Source organism: Ambystoma mexicanum, chromosome 10, assembly GCF_040938575.1.
Source record: "Ambystoma mexicanum isolate Mex_15411 chromosome 10, UKY_AmexF1_1, whole genome shotgun sequence".
NCBI lineage: Eukaryota > Metazoa > Chordata > Amphibia > Caudata > Ambystomatidae > Ambystoma > Ambystoma mexicanum.
Window position 1 is genome coordinate 779,149,997 of NC_090932.1, and position 21,427 is coordinate 779,171,423.

Below are 21,427 nucleotides of genomic sequence, written 5' to 3' on the forward strand. Positions count from 1 at the left end.
TGCAGTTCCACATGCTGCTTCTGGAGCTACAGATGCTGGACCACCAGGGCAGGGCACAGGGAGCACGGGGGCTGAGGGGTTGGAATGAGGATGAGGAGAAGGAGACCAGTCCCAGCAAGATGTGCACCCATCTCCAAGTTCAGGCTATCGCCCTGGGCCCTCAGTAACACCCAGATAGTAACAGAGTACCGGCTGGATCGGGCGACCACCACAGAGCTGCTGGCCATGATGCAAAATGACATTGGGAGCAGGATTGCCATCCGCATAGCGATGCCCCCACTGGTCAAACTGGTGGCAGTCCTGCAGTTCGTGGGGACGGGCACCTTCCAGTACTCTGTGGCCATGATACATGGCATGGCCCAATCAGCATTCAGTGCAGTCCGGGGTCAGGTGCGGGATGCCCTGCTGAGCCATGTCAACCTATACATGGCACTGCCCAACACCCAGGCCCAGTTGAATAACCTCAAGCGCCTTACGTCATTGCAGCCATCAACTGCACTCATGTTTCATTGGTTGCGCCTGAGGCCCATGAGGCAGTTTTTTGGAACCGCAAGCACTATCACTCATTCAATGTGCAGATGACCTGTGGGACTGACCTAAACATCAGCCACTGCTGTGTCTGCTAACCGGATACACCCACGACTCCATGGTGCTATGTAACAGCACCCTGCCACCCTACATGGAGAGGCACAGGGGACAATGCACATGGACAGTGGGTGAGTACAAACCCTGATATAAATGCATGTTGAAGCACAAGTAAAAAAGGGGGGGTATCGCCACACGAAGCACTGCATGGCAATAGAAGGCACCATCAGCACCTCTGCAGCAGCTGCATCATTAACGGTGGGCATCCAAGGGTGCATGCACACGGCTACCACACCTGGACCCACACATGGTGATGGACACACATCACTGCAGGCACAACAACACATCAAACCACAATGACCATAATGCAGCTGGAATGTGCTGCAGTGTAGATCCACGCCCCATCACCCAACAGTGAGTCCACCCAGGGCCCCAGATAAGAATCCAAAGAAAGAGGATACCACTCCCTATTCCGTACATTTCTGTGTGAAATGAATACCGAGAAGTAAACATCTACATCAACATCACAGAGAAAGTATCCCATTAGTGCATTAAAACATGTATCAACTGTTAAACAAGATTATTGGTGTAATTTAACACCATTTGGAACATTTACCATCATCCAGTGATACAGGCACGTCAAATGATCTTCGCCTACTTCCCCTGATCATCCTATGGGACTCCATGCATCACTGGCCCAACCATATCCAAGGTGCCACAGAAGAGTCACCCCAACAACACAGGGTGCATGTACAGGACAAATAATTCATGGCATGAAATACAAAGGATGGCCACTCATCACACATTGCATGGCCCTGTTGCTCATAGGAATGCCCACGGGGCATAATGGCTGAATATTCTAAATCTGCAGACTCATGCATGGTACAAATGCCTAATTTTGTCATCCCATCCCATGCAGGTGACTCAGGATACCCGCAGCTCACCTGGCTGAGGACCCCTGTGCCTGACCCTAGAACACCACATGACCACGCATTCAACCATGCCCACAGTCGGGCACACATCTGCATTGAACGTTGGCAAAATCGTCCTGGCATATGCAATGCTGCACAACATTTGCCTCATGTGGAATGTGCCCCTTACGCAGACAGGCAACACCCAGGGGCTGATGATGAGGATGACCATGTGGCTGTAACCAGGGTTGATGCACACAGGGATGGGGTGAGGGAAGGGGAGGCGGGCCCAACAGGCACTTTCTTTTAGCACTGTGACTGGATCCACAACACAAACTTCACATTTTGAATAAATAGCACTAGTACACAATCATGATTGTCTTTGCATTTTGTCATATTTCATTAGGATTTTATTGGATGAGGAACTGACCCCACCCCTTCTCCCCCACCTAACACCAACTCCCCTGCACAGACTCCCTCCTCCCCACCCAACACCAACTCCCCTGCACACAGTCCCCACTCCCCCCACCCAAATATGTGTCTATGTGATGGCCCCTCAGGCCGACAGTGCTCAGTCCATAAACTGGGTACCTGGCCGCTTCACATGTGCACCAGAATTGGTAGAGTGCTGTAGAAGTCTATGCTGTATGGGGTTCCCTGTTAGGACTCCTCGATGGGAGTGGTGGAGGTAGACGGGATGGAGGCAGACATTTGGATTTGCTGCCGGAGGGGGTTATTGGGTTCCCTCATTTGTTCTTCAAATGCAGAGAGTCCCTTGCATTGCTCCCTTACCATTTGCCAGAACCCCGTGAGGGATGCTGTGCATGCCTCCACCACCATCCTTGTGCAGGCATTGTCCCTGTTCATGGTCTTGGTAGCACCCCTGATGGCACGGCAGATGGCCTTCATGTGCCTATTGTGTCCTCTGGCAAGGCCCTCGATTTTCAGCTGATGTGCCTCTATGACGTCCAGTCACGCCATCACAGCATCCACGCGACCAGTAGGGGGTGTTGGGGTGGGTCTGTAATGCCTGGGGGGCCGTCCTGCCTGGGCATGGGGGGGGCTGTACCACTTGGGGGGCTGCCTGATGATGAAGCATATGAGGGTGTATCCTTGTCAGCCACCAGGGTGTAGTTGAGACGGCGGCGTGCGCGGCTTTGTGCCCTTGTGCTGTGCACCTCCACATAGTCATGGCTCTCAGTGGTGTGCTCATTTCCGGCACATATATGTCTTTAGGGTGTGGGGGCCGCAGCAGCCTGCTGGTCATTGCTGCTTGCTCATCCTTCCTCCTGGCTGGTTGATATTGGGGCCGCTGCAGCTGCCTCCTCCTGGTCAGCCCTAGAGGGTTGGGCCCTTAGTGGTGGCATGTCCCTGGAGTCTTGGGCCCTCGATGTTGGGGTGGGCCTGGAGGTTTTGCCCATTGTCGTTGGCATGGCCCTGGAGGGTTGGGCCCTTGGTGGTGGTGTTGCACTGCTGCAATGTGGAGTGATGGGGTTGGTCTTCCGCCTTGGTGTTGTACCCTGTCGGCACCTTCGCGGGGTGCTGGTGGAGCCCTGGGTGCACGCTCGATGGGATGGCCCCACTACCTCATCCTCCCTGGAAACCTCAGGTGATGCCTGCGTGCCTGTAGGGGATGGCATTATATCACATTCGCTGACATGTTTTGGCATGAATAGCAGTATTTACAGGAGGATTGCAGGGGGGGCGGTTGGGCTCATGCATGGGCCTGGCCTGCTTGCATTTAGCAGTGGGTTGGTTTATATGGGGCATGGTGCGTGAGGGGGGGACACACTTGGGAATGTGTCTTCCCAGTGGCATGGCAGGGGTTAATTGTTGGCGTAGGCATTTATTGTCTGGCAAGCATCTGGTTTACATGGCAAGCTGGCAATGTTGCACTGCTGTGCCCACGCCATGGCTGTGTGTTGCATGGCACTTGGATGTGTCCCTTGGCTGCCCTCCCCACAGCTGAGGCTCACAGGGGTGGCCTAGGTGCACTGGCACGTGGGTGCCTGTGGTGACTCATACACACTGAACCCACTCACAATGTCGGGCTCATGGGAATTCTTGTGCAATGGGATGTTGACATTACATTTGTTATTCTGCGGCGGTGGTGGTGACTCACCTTTGGCCTCCTGGGTGTCAGCACTTGACTCTGCTCCTCTGATTCCCTCTATCCATGCCATGTCTATGATGCTGCTGCAGCGCTCCTCCCATGGCATGTGCTCCGATCGTGGTGGTGATGGTGATGGTCCTCCTCCGGTTGCCATGCAGTCTGTCCAGTGCTGGGCTAGGATGCCCCAGAAATTGACCTGCAGGTCATTAAAGCACTTCCTGCAGTCTTCCCCATCCCTGGCGTCATGGCTGACTGCAGACATCTTCTTGCTGATGGTGCCCAGATGTGGTTGTGGTGCTTGGAACTTGTTTTTTGTTGTGCCCTGTACAGCTCCTCATACTGCCCTAACACCTCCTCCACAAGGACGTTGAGCTCGGACTCTGTAAATTTGGGCTAACGGATCTGATCCTGGGATAGCTTGCCCCTTGGACACTCCTGTAAGATTTTTTTACTCCAGTTGCTCTGGATGACTACCAGGGGCTCCGATTTCTAATGGATTGTGATTTCCAAAATGGCTGCTGCAGTATTTTCCGTTCCGGCAGCAATGCATTTTCTGCACGCTATTACTGCACGATGTTGCCACGCGATATCGGCTGCCAGCGGCGCTAGTGCTATTTAGGCTGACATTTTAGGCATTAGCGTTATTTTGGTTGAGCAGTATTAGCGTTAACGCCGGGGATGTGTGCGCATGTCTGCCGACTCGTGATACAGTGGTTTCTGCGCGACTAATCCTGACATCAAACGCTAATGACGCTTGACGGTAAATAAACCCAGATACTGGCCAACTCGTGATAAGGCCTAATGAAGGCTGGGAAACGCCCGGACAGGCAGCATACTAAAGCTGTCTGGATGTCAAAGGACACTTTTCGAAGAGACCTAAAGAATAAAGAATTGCTCAGCATGCTTTCTGGGCCATGTGTGCTGCAGACCTACGCTCTGAAGGCACAGAGATGGTCTGTTCCGGGAATGTGAGCTCTATACAAAAGTATAAATGAGTTTAACTTGAATATATTTGGTTTCAATCATGGGCAAGGAACAAGAGCACAAATGCCAGTAGGTGTCTGTGATAATGAAAACATAAGGAATATAGATTGCACGCAGAAGCAGACAGGGAGGCCACCAGCAGCCCATCCAGTAAGGTACTGCAACCCGGTACTAAAAATGTTTAACTATTCCTCTCCATACATAACACTGTGAAATCTTATGCACCCATAAGCCCTTCTACAAAAACAGAGACTTCTACATCCATTGCTAAAATGGCTGTGTCAGCAGTATGTGTATTGATGCTCCCTCTGAAACACTTTGCTCTGAACCCAATAGCTGTGTGCACGTGTCATGGTACAAATGTACAGACAGTGCAGGCCCAGGTCTGCCAGCATCCTGTGCAAGATTGTTTGGTGCACCGGCAGGTGTGATTCTTTAAAAACTGCTGGGCCAGACCAATATTTAAAGGGATAGTTCACTCTAAAATATTATTGGCTAAAAAGATGGCCCATGATCGAAAATAAATATAAAAAATATTTTTAAAGAAAGGTCCTATGTAAAGTTTTGAGCAAATGAGGCTCAAACTCAAAACTTTCAAGCACTAGGAGACATCCATTTTGTGAAATGGATGAGCCTCCTGTGCTTCTGTTAAGCTCTGCCCTTGCGGCACTAATGAAGAAAAAGCCAGCCAGCTGTAATAAACAAAAGCTACCACTGGGTGGATTTTGCATTATTATTGCCGGAGAGCAGAGAATGCAGGCATGAAGGCTGCATGCAGGTAAGTGCTTATTTCTTTTTTCTTTACAAATCACTACAATTATAAATACAACGTTGTTGTCAAATGAAATGTTGTATTTACAAAATGCTGCAGTTTTCTTTCTAAGTGTCCCGGGCTCCCCCGGGCTGGAGGAGCCCGGGAATCTTAGAAAGAAAACTGCAGCATTTATAATGTTGTATCTATGTTTGCAACGTTGTTGTATTTATAAATGCTGTGGTTTTCTTTCTAAGATTCCTGGCCTCCTCCGAGCCAGAGGAACCCGGGAAACTTAGAAAAGAAAACTGCAGCATTTATAAATACAACCGCGTTGTATTTATGACTGCAGCGGCTTTCGCTTTGAGTCTCCTGAGTCCAGCTCCAACTCCCTCCAACTCCCTCAGAGTCAATCGCTTCTCCAAGCAACGAGTTGGTGGTAGATCTCTTTCTTCGGCTGGGTCCTCCCTCTGCAACAGCCTCCCTGCCTCCCTGAAACTTGAGGAGAGCCATCTCCGGTTGCGGAAGCACCTCAAAACCTTTCTCTTTGCTTCAGCCTTTTCTCCTCCTCTCCCCTGCTGACCTCCTGGCTAATTCCGAACCTGCACTGGTTACCTGGCCACCCTGTGATCCCAGGCCCAGGTCCCTCCACCGCCAGTCACACTCACCTGCACTGCCTGAGTAAGCAAACCCCCGCAAATGGGGTATGTTCTGTATCCCTACAGTCCCACTACCAGCACTTGCCACCTGAAGTTCTGCACTCACCTTTGCACTTGCCACCTGCTGGCCGTTACCTTTACTTATTGTTATTATTCTATTCCCATGTACTGCACTGTCCCTTCACCCTCCCCGCCGCACTTTCCCCCTTCCCCCTCCCTTGCACTTGCGCGATCTGAATGACACCTGGCCTAGTATGATCGTTGTCTGTCCTCCCTTTGTTCCCCTCCCTTGCCTCGTCGCGCCTTGAAACACTTGTGTATAGGCGCGTTACAAATGCCATATCATATCATATCAAAGCTGAAGCCACTGCAAACATAAATAAAACATTGTATTCATAAATGCTGTGGTTTTCTTTCTAAGTTTCCTGGGCTCCTCTGAGGAAACCTTCCTGGGAAACTTAAGAAAAAATCTGCGGCTTTTATAAATACAACAGTGTTGTATTTATGACTGCAGTGGCTTTCGCTTTGAGTTGCCGCGCCTTTGCTTGGGAAACTACAAAAGAAAGTGGCAGCAATTATGAAAACTCTGCCGGCAGCCGGCGAAGTATTTATAATTGCTCTGCCTTTCATTTTATGTTTTCTGTGCTTCCAGGGGCTTCAGGAGCACCGAAAATGTAAAATGAAAGTGAAGGTAGCCTCCTCCATGTTCAGCTCTGCTCTGGCTGCAGTAAGCAAAAGCTCCCAGTCGGGGGATTTTGCTGCTTGATTAGTGCCTCCAGGGCAGAGCTTAACATGAACAGAGGAGGCTGCTTGAAATGACAAAATGGATGCTCCCATGCAAACACTTTGAGCCTCGTTTGCTCAAAAGTTTACATAGGAATTTTCTTTAAAAAGATGTTTGATATATGTTTTTGATTATTGCCCATCTTTTGGTACAATGACATTTTAGAGTGAACTATTCCTTTAAGTTTACATGACACTGAGTTGGAAGCAAGGTGCCCTTTACTTTGTAGCGCCGAGGAGGGGGGCACCCTTGTTCAGCCACACCCCCTGAGCGCACCTTGAGCCGGCGCTGTGTACAAAACTAATAATCTTTTTTTTTTTAATCCAGAGCTGCTTACCCTCCTTTACAGCACTGGTGTTAATAGTAACCATTTTAATGGCGCGCATTTTCTGAGCCCCACGAAGAAAACCGGTGTGGCCTTCCCTTTGCTTGAAGACATCATCTGCAGTGTAAGCGCAGATCTCAGCAACATGCACCTAACACAGTGAGCTATCTGTCCACCAGGGGAACATGAGCAGTGTAGATGAAGGTTACTGATGTTTCCAGTAATAACCGAAGGCGGGACCTGCTCCATTAAGTCCCAAAAGTCCTTTGGCTTTGCTATGTGGTTTTTAATGTTTTTTTCTCTGTTGCAGCAGTCCTTGGCTTGAGAGGGAAGGGGCAGGATGCTGATGACATTCAGGAGGCTGCCTTAAACCAGTAAGTGGTCAGCCATGGAGTCTTTGACGCTGCTTATCGACTGGGAGAACACCCGATCTGCAGGGTCGGACTGGGGCATGCAATTGTCTCAGGCACAAATGAAAACATGGAACACAGTTGCAAATGGCAATTCATTCCTTTTGTGACATACTGTTTGACTAGTACCCAAGGGGGAGTTTTTTTATCAACTGTGATGGAAATTTTGGATTTTAAAGAATATGAATTCAGCAACACTGGTCAAAACTGCTAGCCGCATGGTGAAGTAACTCATCTAACTGCCCACATTGGCCCAAAAAGTGCCCCACTTTGACCCAAAAAGCTGGCCCCCACTATTTTTGTTTTCTTTTTTTATTGGGTATTTATAATGGTGTTTCAAGGCGCAACAAGACAAAGGATGGGGCGGGGGGGTCGCAGGGAGGAAGAAAAGCAAAAACAGTCCCACTAGGCCTTGTGTCATTCGGATCGTGCATGTGCACTCCCATTTTGTGTTCTTGGGTCGGGCATTGCCCTATAGGCCAGTCCGAGCCTGCTGATCTCTTTATGGCCACTATATCCCAGGGTTACCATAGAAACCAGCAAAAAACAGGCATAGTGAGGAAAGCATAGTAGCCACAGAAAAGCCCATCCAGCCCTTTTCAGTGGAGGAAAGAGAACGGGTAGGCAATTCGATGATAACGGATAAGGTGCCAGTTGGGGTGGAGGCAGCTGAGATGCACCTGCATCCTGCGATTCCTTTCTCTGCTTCGCAATATTTTTATACTGGTACAGAAAAATGCTTCAGAGCGGTACTGTGGTACAGACATCCACAAAGTCTGGAGGAAGAGACAGTGGCATGTCCAGACGCTTTTGACAGTGGTGGCCCAAGTAGGGTACTGACTTATACAGGATGGCATGAAGAACGAGCGCACACACACATAATGATCATAGTTTAGGAGAATTTGGTGGCACCTGGGGTGGCCAATCAGATTCCTGGGGTAGCACGGGCCACCCCAGGCTACTCCCGGTACCCAGCACTGGGAAGAGGGACTTGACATTGGAGAACACCTTGTCACAATATACAATAGGTTGAGAGGTGAGCCAACTCCATGGAGCTGGCAATTATCCACCGTTGATATCATTGGTACAGAGGAAACCTGTGCCGGTGGAAACCAATAGGCACAGAAGTAGACGATGCTGCCTAAAGAAAATAAGAGAAACCATAACTTTCATTTAGAACTAAAAACAGCTCTTAAGCATCCTGCACTGTGTGGGGGCTCCAACAGAACCAATATTGTCTTGGGAGGATAGCTCAGGGGCAAGGTGCTCGCCACCGAAGAAATGCGACACGAACATCACAGGTTAGATCCCCGGGTCCGCGCTTGGAATCCTCTGGGTATTAAGCGCGTTATAAATAACCTATCATCTCATACAAACGCAATGATTTGAAATCGGAACATGAACAATATCTTTTCATTTTGTATTCAACTTTGTTATAACATAAAATGCGCTCGTGAAACATGAAGCGGGTAAAAGTGAGACGGAAGCACGTCTTGGTGCATCACAGCGTGACGTCTGCTCGGAGCTCCCCAGAAATAAGGTCAGCAGGATACATCATCCGGCTTTGCCGTCGCTGTCAGCGCCGGCCCTTCGCTGGAGCTGACAGCGCACAACGTGATCCGATTCCTCCAGAGCTCTAATTAGGTGTTGTATTTTTCCACTGGAATAAACATTACATTAATGACTATATTAAGTGAACAATATTAGTAAAACGCTCAGGGTCGGCGAAGCAGAAAGTATAGCTTATTATTTATCCCCCCCCCCCCTAAAAACAATGCCTCTGTTTGTCCCTGGCAAACTGCAGGCCAATACTTTATTTTCCTTATCCTGGACATTGGTGTTGAACGAATAAGCATGCACAAAATGCGTTCTAGCACAATGATAACCTCTTCTTCATTGGCGCCCTTTTCATGAAAAGTGTTCTATGTATGGTGCACACTTTCACATGACCTTCCCCCCTGCCCCCATGGGTGCAATGGCATAAATCAGAGATTAGAAGGGGGCGTTTCTTTCCATCCGTATTTAAATGTAATGTTTGTTTCGAGAAGTAAAACAAGCAAGTATAGCACAAGGACAGGAGTTTGTGGAGCTTTACCCTATGCCTCCTCCCAAGGACATTTCTGACTACAACAAAAGTCAAAACAAATAGTCCATGTAAGAAGGGGAAGGGAAGGAGAACAGAAGGAATGGTCCATTGTTCAAAACCAGGAAGGGGAACACCCACTTTCCCACCCCCAGGACTGTGTATTTTATTAAGATGAAAACATTCTACAAATGAACCCCAGATCCAATCATATCCATCTAGGTCATCGAACTGTGTCTTCTCCGGTCTGAACTGGAGTAGTACAGCCTCAATCCACATGTCAACCCTTCGGTTTTGCCTTGCTCTTCCAGAAAAGTAAGATCTCTGAGCATCATTGGTGGTGGGACGGAAATTTGGCGGTAAATCCTCCAAAACATAGCCCTAAGGAATTACCATTGCCACCTCTTGGTCAGGTGGAATTACTGCCTGATTACAAGTGGTACTGGCGCTGCAATTCCCTATTCATTTTGGGTCCATTGGACCTAATGGGTCTTTTTTTGCAGAATTACTGTGGCGGAATTACTGCCACAGTAATTCCGCCAATTCTTCCGATTTATCGGCGTTGAGTGGGAACATTTACCTCCAGGGTTTTCCTGGAGGTAAATCCTCCACTCAAAACCCAGTTACCACTATTTTTACCACTTACCGCCTGACTCGTAATGAGGCTCTATATTTTTGCAACTATCAGCACCCTAATGAACCAAACCAGTTTGTGGATTTGTAGCTGCATCACCTCTGGGTTCCCATCCCTTTACTAAATGTATTCTCTCTAAGGCAGCCGTCCAAAACTATGACTGTTTCAGCAAACACCACATCAAATGCCATTGTAGCCAAGACTCTGAGCGTCAGTTTCATCAGTGCCATTTACAGACAGGGCTTTGCTGAGCATCCTGTCAGGGATCCAGTAGATTCTGAAGCTTATTCTATGTTGAGTGTATTTCAAGCACAACTCTAAAGCCGCCTTATAACAAGAAGCACATATCAGTTTCCAGTGAAATTCTATCAGATCTAGGCCTAATTCCATACAACAGCCATTTTTCCCCCCTCTCGCTACTCATCAACAGTAGTCCCTCAGTCATCAACTGCATCCTGTTTTCTAGTACACTGTGAAGCTTATTGTACCTGACTAACTAATTTGTGCTCTATATGTAAGTCTACCCATGCATTACCCTTTTCAACTGTATATATGTATATCTACTTATGCAACCGCACCATGTCTACTGCTTATGTCTGTAACCCTACTACTGTGACCTAATTGCACCCAGATACCTCAGGGTCAGGTGCGCTATAGAAATAAAATAAACAAACAAACAAAAAAAAAAACAATATCATGGAATCAGAGAGAGATTCTGAAGTAGACAGTTGGAAGAGCCATGTGGTGGAGCGGGAATGGCTGGGGGGCTTTATCTTATATAGTTGTGATATTGCTCATTTAACTTTCATCACCCTGGCTGAAACATCCTACCTGCTTCCCAGCCTCTTCACCAGCCTGAAGCAGACGAGCATTGGAAGACGGTCCTTCCAGCATGGCCGCCACCATACATCGCGATAAACAGCTGACCTGAGCCAGCATTTTACCATTGTGAGCCCCGATTGGTTGGAGTATCATTCAAAGGCACTCTTGGTCCGAGAGCCATCAGGCGACCCGGCCCCATCTAAGAGCCGCCTATAAGGGTCTCCTCCAATCCTGTCTGGGCCTGTCTAGGCATGAGAGGGCCCGTGCCTTCTCTCCGAAACCTCCAACAGCATTGTGCCTTCCCTGCCCTGCATGCAGCTGCTTGTCGGTAAGCTTCTGTTTCTATCCTTCTCATCCCGTCCTGGTATCTCGTATGCCTTCCCGAAGGTCTTCTTAGGCTCTGCCGCATCCTTTTTCTAATTAGTACCTGGCGGGTGCTAGGGGGTGGCAGCCTCTCAGCCAATGAGGAGGCTTGTAATGGAGGCATTACCAGTAGTAATCCCCCTGCTCCGAGCAGCCTCACGGCTGGAGACCGCAATCTTCCCCGCAGGGGAATGAGGTAAGTGGTGTCCCACTTTGCCTCTCCCCTCCCACCTCCCCTATCCACAGAATTTCCTCCCGATGCCCCATCCTGCTTACCTTTGTTGAAGTCCATTTCGGGAGCGGACGCGCTGGGAACACTTCTATCCCCAGTGTGTTCGCTCCCGATCTGCAACAGGTTGTCATGGAAAGGAAGAAGGGACTACACGTCCCTTCTCTCCTTTAAATGGTGGCCATTTTTTTTGTTTAATTTTTTTAATTGGCACCATGGAAAGAGATAAGGGACTACATGTAGTCCTTTCTCCCGTTTCCATGGCGGCCATTTTTTTGTTTACTTTTTTTCTATTTTTTTCAATGTCCACAATGGAAAGAGAAAACAGACTTCGTTTTCCCTTCCAACGCGGCCATTTTTTTACATTTATTTTTTTGTTCTGAAACGCCAGAGCATTTTGGAACAGAAAAAAAATAATTTTAGTATCCCGGTTTTATGGCCTGGGGTACTAATAGCAATAGGCCCCGAGCAGGGCGGGAATTACCACTTCAGGTAATGCCAGAGGGCCTTCCTAACTATGGGCCCTGGGGCATTACCTGAAGTGGTAAAGCCCCCCCTGCTCAGGGCCTATTACTTAAGAATCTCCCACCTCCTTGAGCCCCCCCAGCTCGGCTTGCAGTTCGAGAGTTTGTTGCATCTTTTCCTATGTTACTGGCCTCAGCGGTGCTGCTAGATTCACAGCCCCTCCGACCAGCTCGCTTTTCCCTCTGGCCAAGTGTCGCCACTCCTTGTGCCTCTCTTTCTGCACCCTTCAGTGCGGGCACTTTTCAACGATGAATCTACACCCTCCTCGCATTACCTTTCTCTCTGCTGCATGACCGTCTCTTGATGGTATCCATTTTCTTCTCATACAGCTGACATATACTTACGTTACTTAGCAGATATCCTGCCACTGACACTAAGGCCATAAAACCACTTGGTTGGAATGCCATTGAAGACACTGAGGCCAGCAAAAATAAAAACAAATATGCTTTCTAACTCTACTGTGTAACTATTGGCTTTTTGGCTCCTCAGTAAATTCTATCAAGGATGGATGCCCTGAAATGTCAGTGTTGAATGCATCACCATTATTTTGAAAATCAAATCTAGGTGTGATCACTTGATTTATGTGTTTTGACCCTGATTCCTAAATGGCTTGAATTGGAGATCTGTGCTGAAGTGTTTGGGATTCTGCTGCCTCATTCTTGAATTTCAAATCTGCATGTGCTATGCTTAAATGATATGTGCCTTCACCCCTGTTTCCTGAAGTCAAATTAGGTAACCTGTGCTTAAGTGCTTTGTATTGCACACTTATCCTTGAAATCTACATCTAGGTGTACTGTGCTTAAATTATATGTTCTTTCACCCTGATTCCTAATGTCAAATCTAGGTGGTTTATACTTAACTGTTTTTCCTTCTCCTTTAAAAAAGAAACCTTGGGGATCTCCAACTCCTGATTGCTCAAATGTTAGGCCCTTTCACTTCAGTTTAAGAAACCAAAATTCCTTAGCCTCTTAAATTGCAGCCTTGCTCATTGCTAGTCTTTTACACTTACTTCGAATGGCCTTATCTGTCTATTGTATTTCCATGCGTTCTTCAGTCTCATTTGCTCTCACCCTGCCACTATGCCCTGTTGTTAAGCTTCTATTCTGCTGTCAGTTTCGCTTCGGAACCCTACTGTAATATACTGCTTTGTAAATTGCTAGGTTTCTTCTGTACCTGACTGCATTCTGAAGGCGTGTGTTACTGGCTACATTCCCATATTTCGAATCAGTTCTTCTCCCCACTGCCTAGTAACCTAGGCCCTCCCTCGACTATTGTTATACTGTTGTTTTTGACTCCTTTTCACTTGACTTGCTGCTAGGCCACTTGGTGAGTTCAGCATGTATTGTTCAATCCCTTTCCTGCTCTCCAGCACCATCTTTTTCAACCATGGTGCTCTCCATCCCTCCTATCTACTCTAATTGCTATTCTATCACCTTTCCTTCCCCTCTATCCAAGTCTGCAAGGAGAACATTTAAAAAAGCACTCCTGGTCTCCAACCCTAGATTTCCCATTGCTGACACCTATGTGAGTGCTTCTTCCAGACAGACTATAACTGATATCCCCTTTGCTGTCTCCTGTCCAGACATATGGACTCCCCATATGATCTCTTTCCTCTCCCCTTTTTCCACTTCACCCATTAATGGTGGCACTAGATGGGAAGTGCTTTTGGCACACTGTCCATCATCCAGATGCATCATTAATGTATATCAGAATGGCACTATCATGGCCCAGGGTTCTCAGTCCAACCTCCTCCTTCTAGACAGGCATCTTCCCTCTCTCATTAACTACCTCCCTCCTCCTGCCACTCCCCTTTCTGCCACCCCCAGACTTCTTCTCCCCCACTGATGGATGTACCCCATCCCTGTACCCCGCCTCGGAAGACCTTTAAAGGTGGCAACCTACTTCACCCCTCTACCCTCAATTCTCGCTCTGCTGTCAAACAATCCTCTGACATCTGTCACCTCCTTGAAGATGTTGACCTTGACATCCTCACTCTCACTGAGACATGGTTCAATTCCACCTCTGTCACTGCTTTTGACACTCTTCTTCCTGAGGGCTACAAGATGCTCTCCAAACCCAGGGCTTATCAGTCTGGAGGCGAAGTGGCTCTTGTCTTCCCTGAATGGGTCTCTGCGCCTGTCATACTCACTCAGTCCTACGCCTCCTTTGAATGTCTTGTCTGTAAGCTCTGCGTCTCTCCCTCCCTCTCGCTCACTCTTGCTACCATGTTCAGGACCCCGGGGCCAACATCCCTCTTCCTCTCGGAGTCGGCCGACCTCACCTCTTCTCTTCTGACAACAAAAATTACGCTGTTCCAAAATGGCCCTCATAAGGGAACCAGTATGGAACACAACAAGGGGGGCCCAGCTTACAGCTTGTATCAACAGAATGGGGGACAGAAGGATATAGTGAAGTAGTAGCTAAAGCTACCTAAATACCCTCTAGTGCTAGGTTGAGCTAGTGTGCCGTTTATCTAAAAGCAGATCGAATAAGGAATGGAAAATGACCACAATGCTAAAATGCAGCTGGTGACGAATTTTAAGGAGTTGGGGCAGTCGCGGCTTGTTGCAAAAGGCATCAAACACACTGCGTAAAGAGTGTAATGTTTGACGTCACAAGTAATAATAAAAATGCACACTAGGTCAGTCTACTTATGGTAACAATTCACTTTCTAATGACCTGTAGACCCAATCTAATGTGCACTAGTGTATATAAAAGATAATTAAAATTATCAATTCATTGGTTCAGAAAGGTTTGCAATGACCAAAGGTTTATTTGAACATTCAGCTTGTTCAGGCTGACGTGTCAGTCATGCAAATGATAGAGAAGACATAGAAAAGCTATTTGACACTCAAAGCAAACCCTAAGAAAAAGGTGCTCAAACAGTGTGAAGAGCAGGAACATGTGATTTCTATCAGTTCTTGGTCTACCGGTTTCAGTGGTATTTAAATAAATTCACCCACTTTCTTCAGGACAGTCTTCATATCAATATAAATGCGTAAAAGCATGTGGCATGGAAGTATCTCATAAGGTTTCAATCCTCCTTGCCATTACTGCCATCAAACACGCGAACAGGTAGGTGACCTTGTAATGAATCAAAAAATTACAGGGTCACTCTTGTGTTGCAAGCCTAAATACCTTTTAAAAATGATGAAACGTTGCTAAATATAGAATGTTTCACAGTACACACCATCTGAATAATATGTCATACTTTCACAATGAGTTCGAAATTCATTGTACCAGTTTCAGGGATGATTTAGGATCCAAAATCCCCCAAAGGACCGATTCTGACATGTCTTCGTTTAAACGCAAGTGGAAAGTCGCCGAACAAAAATGGTTGGCTTCTAGCACATCCTCTGATAAACTGACCTGTCGCCTTCTCCAAAGGAAGTACAGACTCTCCATCCGCTTCAAGAAACAGGCCCACATCCAAGCCTGGATCTCTGAGGCCACAAACAACACAGATTTACTTTTCAAATCTGCAAGGAACTTGCCAATCCTATTTCTATCTCTATTTCGCCTCTTCCCTCCCAGGCCCTCTGCATGGCCTTGGCCACCCACTTCACTACCAAATCTCAGGAGATCCTGTCCGATTTTTTCTTCTACCCTCCCACTCCATCCAGTGTAGCCTCGCCTCCTCTGGCCCCTCTCTCTCCTTCTTCCTTTCTCTCCTGCTTCACACCCATAGCGCCGTACGAGGGCCCCAAGGCAGTCTGCTCTATGAAAGTCTCTTTCAAACAGGTGCTCCCCCGCTCCTCTAGAACTATTAAGGACAAAAAATCAAGTAAAATCCATGGGGATTCATGTAGAATAAAACTTGAATATGAATGCCGAAGTGAACAGCTTGGTCTCCACATCGGTGTATTACATTAAGTTGCTAGCCCAAATATGTCCTTAAATCTCCAAGGCTATTTGTGAGACAGTGGCGAGAGCAATTATTGGGTCTACAATTGCCTATTACACTAGCCTGTTAGTAGGTATCAATAATTGTGAGTGTGCCAGATTACAAGTGATACAGAATAGTGCTGTTAGGGTCATTGCCGGCCTGAGACGGAGAGACCACACAACCGAGGCAAGGCGTGAACTCCATGGTAACCAATTGAGGTCAGGATTGATTTTCACCTGCTAGTAATAACTCATAAATGTTTAGTCAGAGGGAGCCCACTATATCTGACTGAGGCACTACTGAATACATCTAACATAAGAACTCTCTGATCTAACAATACAAATCAGTTGAAGGATCCTAGATGTGCTCTCACACAGGTCAATAAGTGTGCCTTCTATGCTGCAGCCCCCAAAGCTTGGAATGTTGTTCCACCAGACCTAAGAGAGGACAAATCCATGAAATTGTTTAGGAAGAAACTGAAGACACTGCTTTTCAGATAGGACCGCTCCGTACTTCCATTCATTGTACCACAGATCAGATTATTTGCTGACCTCTCCTTCAGGAGCTCCCCTTTTTTGTAGTTTTTTTTTGTGCCCGTAAGCCTCCAGGTCACTTGGTGCGCGGTATAAGTTAATAAAGTAAAGTAAATTAAAGAAGGAAACTAATAAGGTTCCATGCTGGTCTTGAGAGACGCGGTAGGACAGGAAGACTTCTTCAGCTCTTCCAGAGGGAAACTCGGAGGAGGCACGATCCGAAAAATATCTAACATTTTTAAACCGAAACTCTCCCATTCTGCGGGAGTCGAAAACGTACTTGGAAAGGAGACCTTCCTGTCAGCCGAGGAAGAAGAAGGCGATGAAGCTCTGTGGCGTCTCTTCTTGCTTTTCCTGAGGGAGGACGATGAGCATCGAGACCCCGACCGTGAGCACTTCTGGTATCTGGAGCACTTTTTCTCCGGGGACACATCCCTGGAGTCATCGGAAAATGTTCTTTTTTTTACGAGGTAATTGAGGGGGATTTCGGGAGGGCCTACCTGCTTCAGATTTTCCCTTCCTCTATCGCAAGGTCTTGACCGTCATAGACGGGCAAGACCCGCAGTCATTGACTTTGTGGCTTACCCCAGGCACCACAAATAGTCTTTATGCAGGTCTGTTATGGGCATGTTTGCCCCACAATCAGCACACCACTTAAAACCGGTCTTTGGTGTCGAGGACAATTCAACTGAGGCGATATCGTTACGAAGTCCGCTAGCATGTGCAAAAACGGAACTGAGGCAACGTTTGCAGTGCGTGCTACTTATACCAGCATCAATGACACATCCGAAGACAGGATGGAGGCTCTTGTGGGCCACGACTCGACACTGCACGGTGCCCGATTCTAAGAAAAGCAAATTTGCGTGCAAGCTGCAAGCCGATTTGGGTATTATCAAATTTAGGGACATGTAGGAGGGCACAATCCATTTGAAACGTGCCTTCAGAGAGTGAAGAAATAATGATTTTATAATTGGATCGAAATCTTCAAAAGCCAAGTTTTTGATAGATTTAGCAGGAACCAAATCATCAGAAAAAAAACAGGTTTTATGCCAATAACGAACTTAGCCAATTGTTCCATAGTTGGCTGGGAAACAATTTCCCACAAATCAAAATATTGTTCAGAAACCTGAAGTATCACATAATTGCATGAAAGGCTCCAGCAGCTCATCACTGTCCTAAACAAGGCCTTCAATTAATTGCCTGCAGACACAGTTATTTTCAAATAGCAAACTGATGTGCCGTTTTTATCAGTCAGATGTTATCCTTCAAACCTAGAAATTTCCAGATATTTCAAAGCCGTAGAATCTCTGGAAGCGCACCAAACTGTTTACAATCTTCTAATCTGACATTAGTTGAAATTCCAATTTTGTGTGAAACAGATTACATGGTTTATTCTATAGGAATCTTCGTTTCAAATGGCATCAAAATTATCTAAACATTTCACAAGACAAGAACATAAAAATAAGATTAGGGGCCTCATCAGGGGTTGGTCAGAACAGTAAAAATGCGGCAGTAATAGCGTTACTGCTGCATTACTGCTCTGCCAAATCCCGAGTTTGGGTGGAAAGTTGAAGATTTACCTCCAGCTTTTAGCTGGAGGTAAATCTTGCCACTTCCACCCATTTACAGCACTATTACTGCAGCGCTATTAGCACCACGGTAATAGTGCCCCAAAAGCCACATTGGGTCCAATGGACCCAATGGGAAGAACAAGTTACTTACCAAACTGATAATGGTCTTTCGATGGGATGTTCCTCCTACGTATTCGTTATCTTTGATAAATCCACTTCCAGCTTGCTGGCCTTGGAAAAAATGTTCACATTAGAGGGCGCAGCGTGTCGACGTCCCTCGAGTCAGTGTCCCTCGAAGGCCCCCGTATCGGCGCTGACGTCACTATGAGTACAAATAGTATGGCGCAGCGTCCGTTGCTCAGTTTCATTTTGAGGTGTTGTTTTGATTTGCATGAATTGGTTAATAACCTTGAAGGAGCATAAACTGCAACTACAAGGGAAGTTTTACTGCGGGGAAGGATGGGAGGGGCGATAAGGAATACGTCGGAGGAACGTTTCATCGAAAGAGCGTTACCAGTTTGGTAAGTAACTTGTTCTTCGAAGGGATTGTGTCTTCACATATTCCTTATCTTTGATAGACTCCCATAGCAGTAGTATATAGAGGAGGCGGGAGTAAAATGAAATGTTTCCCTCTAAAGATGCACAGAGTGCAACACAGCTTTTGCAAATTGTGTCTCCTGGCTAGAGGAGGAATCAAGACTGTAAAATTTGGTAAATGTTTGTGCGGACGACCATGTGGCAGCCGCTCATATGTCCTTAATTGGAACTCCTCTTTGGAGAGCTGAAGAGGCTGCGATACCCCTGGTTAAATGAGCCCTAAGATGTTGAGGGGGCTCTTTTCCTGCCAATTTATAGCATTCTATAATGGTTAAAATAATCCATCTTGAAATGGTTTGTTTTGTAATGGGCAAACCTAATTTGTGCCCTGCATACCCCACAAACAATTGGTCTGCTTGCCTGATCCTTGCAAGTCTGCTAATGTAAAAGCTTTAGGCACACCTTGGATCCAGCCTGTGTAATCTCTCTTCCTCTTTCCCTGGATGCGGAGGAGGATAGAACAAGGGTAAGGTTATCTTTTGTGTGATGTGGAATTCTGAGATCACCTTTGGGAGAAAATTCGGCTTCACTTGTAGAACAACCTTATGTTTGTGAAAGATTGTATGTGGAGGTTTGCAAGATAAGGCTTGTAATTCGCTCACACTTCTGGCAGATGTTAAAGCCACTAGAAAGATTGTTTTAAGAGTAAGACATTCTTACTGAACAGGAATTAAGGGGTTTGAATGGAGTACCCATTAGAAATGTTAAGACTAGGTTTAGGTCCCACAATGGAACTTGAAAAGGAGTTGGAGGAAAAACATTAGTTAACCCTTTCAGAAATTAGACCTTGATTGTACCAACTTGAAGACCTGAATTTGCTAAATAAAACAAAAAAGATAACACCATCGGTGTATTACATGAAAAGGGTTCAATATTCTTTTTTCTACACCAGCTGCAAAATTTGTTCCAACGGCAGCGGTATAAAGACTTTGTTGCTGGCCTTCTGGCTCAAAGCAACACCTCCATTACGTCATCCGGGAGGTCCCAATCCTTGTATCTCAGCCTTTCAGAAACCAGGCGTGAAGGTTGAGGGTCCTGATATCCGGATGGAGGACCTGACCTACCTTCTGCGAGAGAAGATCCTCTCTTTGTGGAAGATGAATCGGAGGACAGAAGGACATGTCGAGAAGATCCGGGTACCACGTTCTCCTGGCCCAATCTGGGGCAATTAGGATCATGGGTTTCTGGAATCTTCTCAACCTCCTGATCATTTGAGGAATGACAGGGACTGGAGGAAACACGTACAGAAGTGGTAACCCCCAGTCCACTACGAACGCGTCTCCTAGAGCTCCTCTCGGGGGAAATTCCCTTGAGCGATACTGATCGCACTTCCGGTTGAAACTGGTGGCGAACAGATCCACTTGAGGGGTTCCCCAAAGGGCAAAGATCTGTTGAAGGACTTCCTGAGATAGTTCCCACTCGTGGGAAACTGTGTTCTGCCTGCTTAGAGCGTGCGCCGTCAAATTCTTCTCTCCGGCTAGGTGAACTGCGATAGAGAGATTCCTTCTTGGATTGCCCAAAACCAGAGCGCATTGCCTCTCTGCAGAGTGACAGTGACCCTACGCCTCCTCTTTTGTTGAGGTAGTGCATGGCCACTGTGTTGTCCATCATTATCAGGACATTTTCTCCCTGTACTGATGGCAGGAAAGCTTTCAGCGCTAGTCTGATCGCTCTCAGCTCTAATAGGTTGATGTGTAGTCTGGCTCCCCACCCCGTGAGTGAGGCATCCGTGACTACTGTTATCTCCTTTCAAGATGGTCTCCCAACAGGCCCACCAATGAAGCTCTCGAGCCACTCTGCCCGGGATTAGTAGGAGATCTGACATTCTCCCTGAGAATTGTGACCACTGGGTCCTTAGTGCCCACTGGAGAGATCTCATTCTCAGGCGAGCCTCTGGCACTAGGAAAATGCAGGATGCCATAAGGCCAAGCAACCTCAAAAAGTTGAAGGCTGGTAGACGTTGGGCATTTTGAAAACTGGTGACCATCTGTAGAATGCCTTGAGCCTTCACCTCTGGTGGCGAGGCTTTTCCCAGGGATGTGTCCAGGACTGCTCCAATGAACTGGAGTTTCTGTAATGGTATCATCTGTGACGTCTTTAAGTTAAGAGAGAAGCCCAGCTTGTGTAGGAAGTGGCCAACATAATCTAGATGGAGCTGAGCTTGTTCCGGGGATACTGCTGTGATCAACCAGTCGTCCAGGTAGGGGTAGACGTGGACCCCTTCCCTCCTTAGGCTTGCAACCACAACCGCCATTAGCTTGGTAAAGACCATCGGGGCGGAGGTCAGCCCAAATGGCAGAACTCGAAATTGATAATGAGAGTTGCCAATTGCGAACCTCGACTATTTCCTGTGTTTGGGATGATTGGCACATGGCAATAAGCATCCTGAAGGTCTAGAGATACCAACCAGTCCTGAAGCTGGAGGGCCTGAAGGATCTGAGAAAGGGTTACCATCTTGAATTTGTCTTTCCTGAGGAATTTGTTCAATTCTTGCAAATCCAAGATGGGTCTCAATCCTCTGTCCTTCTTTGGTACTAGAAAGTAGGGGGAATACCAACCCTTGTTCCTCTCCGCTACAGGTACCAGTTCTATGGCACCTTTCTCTAGCAGGTCAAAAATCTCTTGTATAAGGGGCGGGTCTGGAAACTTCAAAGAGTTGTTC